The sequence below is a fragment of the Telopea speciosissima genome, chromosome 11, assembly GCF_018873765.1.
Source record: "Telopea speciosissima isolate NSW1024214 ecotype Mountain lineage chromosome 11, Tspe_v1, whole genome shotgun sequence".
Classification (NCBI taxonomy): domain Eukaryota; kingdom Viridiplantae; phylum Streptophyta; class Magnoliopsida; order Proteales; family Proteaceae; genus Telopea; species Telopea speciosissima.
In genome coordinates, this window is record NC_057926.1 from 25887681 (window position 1) to 25897689 (window position 10009).

A 10009-nucleotide genomic window follows, 5' to 3' on the forward strand; every position below is an offset into this window, starting at 1 on the left:
TGCATAGTTTTTTCAACGGACCAGATGATAGGGAGAGGAAGAGACCTGGACCTCGAAGAAAGGGCATCATCATCAAAGAACACCGGAAAAACAAAGAAGTTCAAAAATTAAACTTTATGACGTCCCATCAATCTCCCCTCAAAAAGTGCAAAAAGCAACAGATATTTCGCTCCCACGTGCTAACAGCGACTATTGGCAGCGCATAAATAAATAATCAAATGAAGGGTAAAGAATGTCCAATAGAAGACGAATCATCTCTAACCAAGCCTAGCTCAGTATTAGCCAGATCCAGACCAGCCTCCCGAGCTCCTGGCATTTCATCAAGATCCAACTGACGATGATAATTAAATTACTCCCTACACCTCATCCGAGGTAAAGGGAGTAGGGGGCAAATGATACACCATAATTCGTACTTCAAATCCTGGCGCTACACGTGGACCCCTCTAATTCATAAAAGAAAACTGAATTGAGCACATGATTAGAGAATCCCACGTGCAAAGACGGTTATGAATCTGGGCCCACGATGGCAGTTACATGACCATCCACAACCATTAAGAGAAGGTTCCACTTGTGTCAAGAATCCCAACGATCCCAAGATTCATGGGAAGGACCACTAACAGAATGGGAGTTTCCTAAAACCGTGCAACCAGATAAGAAACTTTTTGAAAGAGGAAAGATCATTCAAAACTCTATCCATTACTATAAATTAAGGGCTTGACCCTCATGTAGGAGAGATTCATTAGATTGTATTCAATAATCAATAAAGAGAATACATTACTCCATTGTCTTTTTTCTGTTATTCCCAGTTCCTTTCAATTTTCTTCACTAGCTTAGTAGTTGTCCCTCCGGCGGAGATTTCTCCAGTAGAAATCCTTGCACAACAGGTATAATTTTTATTTCAATTTCAAATTGGTTTCGGCTCTGTTTGGTTGCAAGGGGAATTAAAGGGAAGGGAAGGGAAATTTTTCAAACCTAAAAAAGAAACTTTTGTAATCATTACCCCATGTGATTGTATAAACTACTTAAATTTCTTACCATATCTAGTAAAGATACATTTTACATGTAATATTTATTTTACATTTTAAACCAAAAGGAAATGGATGCAAAGTAAAGTGAAATTTAATAACCAAATATGGAATGATTTGGAGTTAGATCTATTGTCACATGGTATCACATGGGGTAATGATTAAAAAAGTTCTTTTTTTAAGTATGAAAATTTCACTTCCCTTCCCTTTAATTCCCCTTGCAACCAAACGGAGCCCAAATAGTCAATAAATAGATTTCTGGTCAAGAAATTGAAATTGTTTTGGTTGCATCAATCTAAAATATATCAATAAAAAGAAATGGATAAATTACACGTCACCTCTGGTTTTCAAACGAAACTCAGATCACCCCCTGGTTTTTGAAAAAACTCAAATCACCCCCCTCTACAGTAACGTTGTTAGTTTGCTGTTAGTTATTGATGTGAAAGGACTATTTTACCCTTGTAGTAAAACATTAGAATTAAAGTTACAATACTACCCTTCCTTCATCTCCAACATTGGTCAAGGGTAGTATAGGGATTTAAATTTATTTTACTAGTTGACATCATCACTTAACAGCATAAAACTAATGGTAGGGACTAATTGTCATATTGGGGTCTAGACCAGTGGGTGATCTGAGCTTTGTTAGAAAACCAAGGGGTGACGTGTAATTTATCCAAAAGAAATTCAATCTCTAAGGCTAGGAACTCAGGAAAGTGGTGGTGGTGGCGGCGGTGATAGTTTGGTGGTGGCGGTGAGAACATCGAGAGAAGAAGGATGGTGTTTTCTAACATGAAAATACGATTTGCCCCATCAAATTAACTATATGCTAGTTAAATCAATTTTCATTTCAAAATTGAAACAGCTCTTCAACTATTTCAAAATTTCTATTCCATTTGATTTCTATTTCACTCAAATAAGACATAAAAATCAGAGCAAACAATTTGTGAAATAAAAATCACACCATACAATTGAAATAGAAATCATACCGAATTAGGCCTAAGAACCATTTCCATCTCCATTCACATGGAACTTCTTGAAAGCATTCCCAAGCCCCTCCATCGAATTTTTATCCTATACAGTTATTACATGGTGCAGTACTGCATCGTGCGACGGCTGCAGAGACCATGTGCACCATATGGGGCCCGCTATACCACATGGCCTCTGCTACGCCGCATGATGCAGTACTGCATCGTGCAGTTACAGGAGAGGATAACGATTCCCATCCATCTAGCTCCTCACCTGCGGGAATAAAATCGAACCATACAACTTCAAAAGTTCAAACTCGAGATCGTTTTTTAAACGTTAATAGGCTGGGCCCAATTAGTGCGCCCAAAAGGGGCTGGCCGCCCGAGATCCGAGCTCTAGAGGGGTCGGTCACTTAAGTGACCAACCCTTCCCCTTTTCTATTCGGTCTAGACCTCTAATGGAAGTCGACCAAGTGAGAGGGGCACCCAGGGTTTTGTCTATAAATAAGTATTAGGCTTAAACCCTAGTATTAATTCAATTAGATCTCTCCCTCTCTTTCAAGTTCTGTGTTTCCTAGGGTTTCCATCGCTACCTAGGGTATTGTGGTGTGGAGTTCTCTGTGGAGAAGCCTGTAGAGATTGCGTTGTGCTCGTAACTGCAAGCCGCCTTCGATCGTCCCTTCCACTGTGATTCCATTCGGCTCAGGTAATCCCTAAACTTCTGTGGTTAATGGAATGCTAATATGCTAACAGTGGCATCAGAGCCGATTAGGGCTTGTTGTTCGCAATTTTTTTTGGGAGAGAAATATGTTTTCTTTTCTTCTTCTTCTCCCCCTCTCGATCGCCTCCCCCTTGGCCGTGGGGCCTTGGTGCTCGGCACAGCGGCAGCGTGGCTGCTGCTGCTGCCATGTGCAAGGCGCACAGTAGCCAAGGGCTAGCCATGTGTGGCAACGACAGCAGCCAGCCTCGGCCAGCAGCTACCGCAACCGCACGCAACCGACAGTGGGCGTGGCCTTCGTATTTTTTTTATATACCTACGGGTGTTTTAAAAAAAACAAAAACAAAAAAAATAGAAAACGGAGAAGAAAGAAGCAGAAAGGAAAGACAAAAAGAAATAAATAAAACGACATCATGATTGCTTTTCATGAGAGCAATCATGATGAATTATTGAAAAGTGATCATGAGTTTTTTTTAATGTTTATTTTGGAAACAGCATTTGTTTGTTTTCCGTTTTAAACAAAAAAAAAAAAAAATTCCCCTCTGCCCGTGATGTGCCTGTGTGCACAGCAACGGCAGCAGCAGGCCGTGGCTTGCAGCTGCCGTGGCTGGGTGCCACATATTGGCATGGTGGCTGCCCATGGATAGAAATTAAAAAAAAAAAAAAAAAAACCTATTTTGTTTTGTTTGTTTAATTTTGGGTTATAACTATATGCATGATATGGGGGTTTTGCTTCTGACAAAATGCATATGATATGGTTTTAAGTATATGCATGTGATATGGTTTTTATTTTATGCATATGCTTTATTTTTGTTATGCAAGCATTGGAGTTTGTCCATAATGTGTTATTCATGTGGTTTCTTTATTAAATAAATCATGTATGTTTAGAATATCGTGTATTGGTGATTTGTTCTTGTGGCCCCCAACAAATTTTTGGAGATCCCCTTGTAGGATTTCTCATTTTTGGGGGTATTTTATTTATGTCATATGCATCCCCCCCCTTAGTGAGAAATCATTTTGTGAGATCCATGAGAGAAAAATGGGTAATAGGGTGTTGCCCCAAATCGTCCCATATTTTTCTCATGTGTATTGGAGATCGCCCAAGGCCACTTTGTTAATAAAGAAACATATGATTCCCCCCATTGCGGTATGAACCTGTTTGACGCATTAGGGTATCGCTGTCAAACACCCCATCCCATGCAACCATGTGTTTTATTATTTATTTCTCATGGGATGGATTTGGTACTTGTCAAGTGATGTGTTTATTTGGATAGATGTGCGTTAGAGTTAGTGCTTGGAAGTGATACAAAGTGCAATGCTCGCTGGTAATTTGTACTAGGATCTTGAATGTGAAGAGCCGGTTGTAATTTTAATATTTTTTTTTTGAGAAGCCATGTAATGGGAGCTACTGCACTGCGTATCACAACCTCGTACTGACTCGGCATATCACTTCAAGTACCAGATTTGGGTCTCTTATGTGAGTCCCTTGCGCACCCGTGCGTATGGCGCATTAAACTGTGGTTAGGAGATTCTTGTTTTTTCTCCTACATTTGTTCAAAATCAGTTAAAGTTATACATCCCCAGACCCACACATTGTGAGATTTTATTACCAGCTCAGCGAATTTTTTGGTCTCACCGTGTGGGGAAGGGTACCATTAATTTTAATTCGAGTTTCTTGAACAAATTTGTGGATTTATGGATATATACTAAATATCCTCCCTTGCACATTGTAGTGATGACCTCAAAAATTATTGTTGCTGACCAGACTTAGGTCCATGACCTTGAAGTTTGAGATGTACTGTAAGGACCCCAAGCACACTATGGTTGAACACCTCAGGGTCGTGAAAGATATGATCCAAAAATTGGATGATGTTGGGATACACCTTACCGATGAGCAGCAAGGATAGGCCTTCATCAGGACGTTGCCTGATTCCTGAGGGCAAATGAAAATAGTTCTGACACATAACGACACTGTCAAGACATTTAATGACATTGCCACTCATATGGAACTAGAGGCGGAGTGCCTAGAGGTGACCCAATCACATGCCCTTGTCGCCCAAGCGGGGCAGCACAAGAATGGGTCTAAGCACAAGAGACAAAGGACCACTAGGAATCAGGATCAAGCTCAGAAAGCTGCACCAACTAGGTATAAGACCACCAAGCGTCGACGTGGCAAGCGAGGTGAAAAGAAAGATATCACCAAGGTCAAGTGCTATAACTTCCAGAAGATGGGGCACTTCGCTCGTGACTACACTAAAGCAAAGCAGGTACCATTTTTGCCTCTCTCTCCTTGTACTTTTGTATGTACACACGTTTTGGTTGCCCAAACCTAATCTGATTGGATTGTGGATACAAGTGCAACAAGACATATAGCGCGAGATCAAGGAGGGTTCGTAGATTATAGAAAGATTCCGGATGGTGTCCAAATATCTACATGGGGAATGGCACAAGTGAAGCAGTTCGAGGAGTTGGTACCTACCAGCTCACCTTGCGCACTGGGCACATCTTGCTACTTCATGATGTGCTATACGCACCAGAAATCCACATAATCTACTTTTCCTTACTGCATTATTGACTTTAGGATATTCCTTTATTTTTTATGATGACTCTTTTGAGATTCGTTTGGATGGTAGTAGTGTTGGATATTGTAGGCTTGAGAATGGTTTTGTTAAATTAGATTTAATAATTCCAGTCATTTCCTCTTCATCTTTTGTAGTTGATTCTAATACTAGTCCAGATTCAATTACATGGCATGTTAGATTATGACACATAGATCGAGATAGGATGGGACGGCTAGCTCGAGAAGGCCTTCTTGGCCCACTCGTTAAAGTCAACCTATCGACATGTGAGGCCTATTTAGAGAGTAACGCCCACCGAAAGCCTTTTGGAAAGGCTAAAAGGGCAACCCAGACCCTAGAGCTTGTCCATTCAAACATCTGCGGACCAATGAACGTGAAGGCACATTATGGTGTATCCTATTTTCTCACATTTATAGATGATTATTCGCGAAATGGTTATGTGTATCTGATCGCTCAGCGCTACAAAGCGCTAGATTGCTTCAAACGCTTTGTAGCAGAGGTTGAGAATCAGCAAGGCAAGAGGTTAAAAACTCTGCGCACTGATCGAGGACGCGAGTATTTGTTCGATCAATTTAAAGAGATGTGTAAGAAAAAAGGAATCACTAGGCAGCTGACTATTCCCCACACTCCACAGCAAAATGGTATAGCAGAGCGGAGGAGAGGACGCTTTTAGATATGGTAAGATCGATGATGGAGCAGACCAACCTCCCAATATCTTTCTGGGGGGATGCTATATTGACCGCTGCCTACGTCCTTAACCGCGTGCCATCACAGTCAATTCCCTCTACTCCCTATGAATTGTGCAAAGGTGCAAATCCCACTTTGGGGCATATGAGACCATAGGGATGTGCAGGATATGTTCATAGTACCTCCCATAAGTTTGAGAAACTTGGCCCTAGAGCTAAAAAGAGCATCATTATAAGATATTTCGATACCTCGAAAGGTTATGTAGTGCACGGTGAACATCAAGATGGAGGAATGACAGAGAGTGAGTCCCGCGATGTGGATTTTCTTGAGATCGATTTCCCTAGCATCAGTGACGCTGGCAGAGACCTTGATCTTTTTGAGATAGAAACTGATGAAAGCATCTCACCCACTCTTGGCGAGGGTGAAAAATTAAACACTCATCAAGAGATCGCCAGAGAGCGTGAGGGTGATCATCAGCCCAGTGGGAGTGCGCTACAACCCGCGGGTCAAGAACCCTCTGCACATAAAAGCGCACATGGGCATGTTCCCCGATGTCATTTTGAGATTGAAGGGGATGCTACCCTTGTCTGTGCCCCGAGGGATGAGGATGAGCCAGCCTCAGTGAGTGAGGCGCTCTCTTCTCCAGCTAAGGAAATGTGGCACCCTGCTATGGAAGATGAGTTGACTTCTATGAGCAAGAATCAAGTGAACGGGAGTTAAAATGGATCATGACAAAGCTTTTCTCAATGGAGAGATGCTCTCTGTGGACGAGGAGATCTTTATGGCTCGAGAGGCTTGTAAGCTTTGAGAAAAGGGACATGAGCGCAAAGTATGCCGTCCCAAACATTCCATCTATGGCCTTAAGCAATCGTCCAGGCAGTGGTACATTAGATTTCACCATGCCATTACCACTGCGAGTTTTGACATGATTGAAGAGGACCACTGTGTGTATGTTAAACGGTCCAAGGCAGGGTTTCTTATCCTATCATTGTATGTTGACGACATCTTGTTGGCTGGGCATGACATTGAAATGATTGTCGTCACTAAAGAGTGGTTGTCCTCTACTTTTGAGATGAAGGACATGGGTGAGGCCAACTTTGTGTTGGGCGTGAAGATTGTGAGGGATCGCACTAGGAGACTTCTTAGTTTGTCTCAAGAGACTTACATAAAGAAAGTCCTGGAGTGGTTCCATATGAGCTGGTTGAAACCCATTGACACTCTAATGGACAAGACATGCACTTTGAGCCTAGACCAATGCCCTAAGAGTGATGAAGAGAGAAACCAAATGTCCAAAATACCCTATGCAACGGCAGTAGGCAGTCTGATGTATGCAATGATGTGCACGCATCCAGATATTTACTTTACCATTGGCATGGTGAGCTATTACCAGAGTAACCCAGGGCCAGCTCATTGGCAGGCAATAAAGAGGATACTTCGATACCTACATGGCACTACAGACCTCTCGCTCACCTTCAGTGGTTCAGACTTGAGATTGAGAGGCTATAGTGATGCTGATTGGGCTAGTGATAGAGACGAACGTAAGTCCACTTTGGGGTATGCGTTTGTCCTGGGAGGCGGGGCTGTCACTTGAAGTAGCAAGAAACAGACCTGCATCGCCCTATCCACGATGGAGTCGGAGTACGTCGCATGTTCGACAACAGTATAGGAGGCCGTTTGGCTCAAGAGGTTCTTGCAGAGACTTGGCGTTTCTGCTCACTCAGACGACGCTGTGCTTATACACTGTGACAGCACGGCAGAGCTTGCATTTGCGAAGGACCCCAAGTTCCATGGTAAAGCCAAGCACATTGACATACGGTATCACTACATTCGAGACATGGTAGCGTGAGGTGAAGTGGCTCTGCAGCATATCTCCACTGGCAATATGTTGGTTGATCCATTAACTAAGCCCATTGCCAAAGATGTTTTCCTAGTTCATGTTAGGAACTTGGGACTTAGGCAGATCTGATATGTATTTGCTTTGAGAACACTCTGTTTGTGATGGACATTTATCTGTATTTCTCTTACATTTATTGATGAGCATATATTTGTTTGAGTAATCTTATGTGTTTACATTCATTGTTTGTAAAGATGTCACCAGGCTTAGAATCGACCCACTCACACGGGTAATTCACCTCGGTGTTGGGGTGTAGCGAGCGAGATGAGCCCATGAGCATGTGTGCTCTATGGCTCCTTAGTTAGAGCTAAGATGAGACCTTTACTTGGTCCAACTTGGAAGACACCACACTTCCAAGTAGCCTGTTAGAAGCCAAATGTGAGGTTCTAGGCAAAAACCATAAGGGTGACTACGCTAAAGACTCAGGTTAGGCGCTTAGAGAAGCGACTAGACTAAGATCTGTATGGCTTTTATTTATTGCGAGTGACATGCCCACCGTAGTGGGAGTTATGCCATAGCATGCACATCATACTGCATGTGCTTATATCGATCAATTGTGAGAGTGACCAAATGGATCCCTGCTTCATCATTGTATAAGCCACGTGGATTATATTAATCCCACAGTACCCTTATTACTTGAGACAATATCATGAAAAAGACATCCAATGACTCTACTTTGACATTCTCCTTAGGACCATGGATGATGCGGTCCAGCGGAAAGCGATTGGAAAAGTTGTTGGGGATATTTGGATTGACATGGGGGGCTCATGAAAAACCATTGGACGCTACACCTTTGTTATGTGAGACATTGCCCAGGCGACGTGTCGTATTTGTGATTGACGCAGTCATGAGTACATTACATACCAAGGATTAACACTGCTCATCATGAGGGGTCTAGAGTTTTAGATCGGGTGTAAGTGGATCGTTTGGGGTATTTCGAGACTTTTTGTGAGTTATGTACTATGTTGGCAAGATGGAAGTTTGATATAGTACTCCTACCTTGTATCATCTCGATAGGTCGCACACCCTATTACCTGTATGGAGGATAATGCGGAATGAGAGAAACTTAAATACATAATTAAAATTATGCGCCCTGTGTGGGCGAGTGGGAGATGTAAACGTTAATGGGCTGGGCCCAATTAGTGCACCCAAAAGGGGCTGGCTGCGCGAGACCCAAGCTCTGGAGGGGGTGACCAACCCCTCCCCTTTTCTATTCGGTCTAGACCTCTAGTGGAAGTCGACCAAGTGAGAGGGGCGCTCAGGGTTTTGTCTATAAATAAGTATTAAGCTTAAACCCTAGTATTAATTCAATTAGATCTCTCCCTCTCTTTCAAGTTCTGCGTTTTCTAGGGTTTCCATCGTTGCCTAGGGTTTTGTGGTGTGGAGTTCTCTGTGGAGAAGCCTGTAGAGATCGCGTTGTGCTCGTAACTGCAAGCTGCCTTCGATCGTCCCTTCCGCTGCGATTCCATTCGGTTCAAGTAATCCCTAAACCTCTGTGGTTAATGGAATGCTAATATGCTAACAGTTTTCAAGATTTTCCTCCTCCCGAGGACCAAAGAAAGGAACTGGGGAACATTTTCAAAATTTTCCTTCCTCCACATGTTGGGGCGATTCGGACTCTACTCATCTCATATCTTCTCAGTCTTTGTTAAAGGGACTCTCTCTCTCTCTCTCTCTCTCTCTCTCTCTCTCTCTCTCTCTTCTTACGGTTCTAGTTTAATTGTTTTTAACAATTAAACGATTCTAGGTCAATGATTTTATCGGTTTCCAAATTATTAATATGGATTCCAGCTAATGGTTTAGTCATCCATTTGATACTTTTTTTTTGGCGGGGTAAAATCCATTTGATAAATCTGAATCCAATTATAAATGAATCTTATTTTGAAGCCCAATAAAAAAATCTGATGCTAATGGGTTTAAACCTACAAGTTTCAAAAATCGAAATCGGGAATTGACCAATCCAAATTGGACATGACATATCCCAATTTCTAGACGTATTAGAATGATCCATTTTTTGGGTTTTTGGGATTAGATCGTTGGGTTTTCAGATCTCAAGGACAATTCTAGGGATTTTGAGACTGATTCCGATCAATTTGGATTAGAATCGCAAGCACTGATTCAACCTTGATTCCAGTTTAAAA